Source organism: Thamnophis elegans, chromosome 6, assembly GCF_009769535.1.
Source record: "Thamnophis elegans isolate rThaEle1 chromosome 6, rThaEle1.pri, whole genome shotgun sequence".
Classification (NCBI taxonomy): Eukaryota; Metazoa; Chordata; class Lepidosauria; order Squamata; family Colubridae; genus Thamnophis; species Thamnophis elegans.
In genome coordinates this window covers 30,896,955-30,898,053 of record NC_045546.1, presented here as the reverse complement: position 1 = coordinate 30,898,053, position 1,099 = coordinate 30,896,955, and positions in this window count along the sequence as shown.

Genomic DNA, 1,099 nt, shown 5'->3' with positions numbered 1-1,099 from the left:
TGTCTGCCTCCCACCCAACTCCCCCTTTCTCCCCTCCTCCGTCCTCCCCCTTTTGGATTTCCTCCCAGAAAGACTGGGATAACTTCAACCCGGCTCCAACCCAAACTGGAAAAAAAACAAACCTCCAGCACTAGGATTGGTGTGGGTGTATGTGTGGGGTGTGTCAGAGAGAGAGAGAGAGAGAGAGAGAGAGAGAGAGAGAGAGAGAGAGAGAGAGATTCAGTCCGTTGAACTGATAGAAAACTCATTATCTTCTTTTCCACTTGTCCTCACTTTTGAGGGAAAAAGTTTGTTATGGGACTGTTATATTACTTAGGACAACTACAGTATAATGGCTCCTTCAGCCACCTCTTTCCAAAAGTCCTTCTCCTTAAACCTTTCCTGTTTTCAAATGGAAAACATGAAAGAAGTCACCTCTGCTGTATTAAAGAAAACAGTAGAAGTGACTTGGGTGAGGACCAGATTTATTGAGGCTTAGTGCAGGTAGTGGAAATCATCTGGATGAACTCCTCAAAACCAAATTTGGACCTATTGATTTGAGGAGTAACAGTGGTCTGTTTGATTGATTTTTAATGACAGCTTTGTTACCAATTGTTTTATAAAAAATGCAAATATTACATTTGATTATAATGTTCTTCAAAGCAACAATGTACTAAAAACAAGACTTTTATGATGATAATCTAAATTTGACACAGAATAAAAGTTTATTAAATTATACATAATAAATATTACATAATAGTCTTAAAACCCTGGCTCGCTGATTTGCTACTAAAAGCCTACTAAAAAGGTCTTTGTTCTCCCAGTGTTAATATGTCAACAGCCCTCTGAAGTAGTTTAGACCAGCGGTCACCAACTGGTGGTCCGCGGACACTGGTGGTCCATGAGAAAATTTTGGTGGTCCGCAGAAAAATTATTTGCATTTTTATGTTGCACTAAATACTATTTTTTCTTTTTTAAAAAAATCATATTAGTGGTACGCAGGATTTAAAATTATGAATTTAGTCCCTGAGGTCCGAAAGGTGGTGACCCCAGGTTTAGATCCAAAGTTACTTAATAAACTTCACAATAGAAACTGAAGGAGATTTTTAGACCAAACATT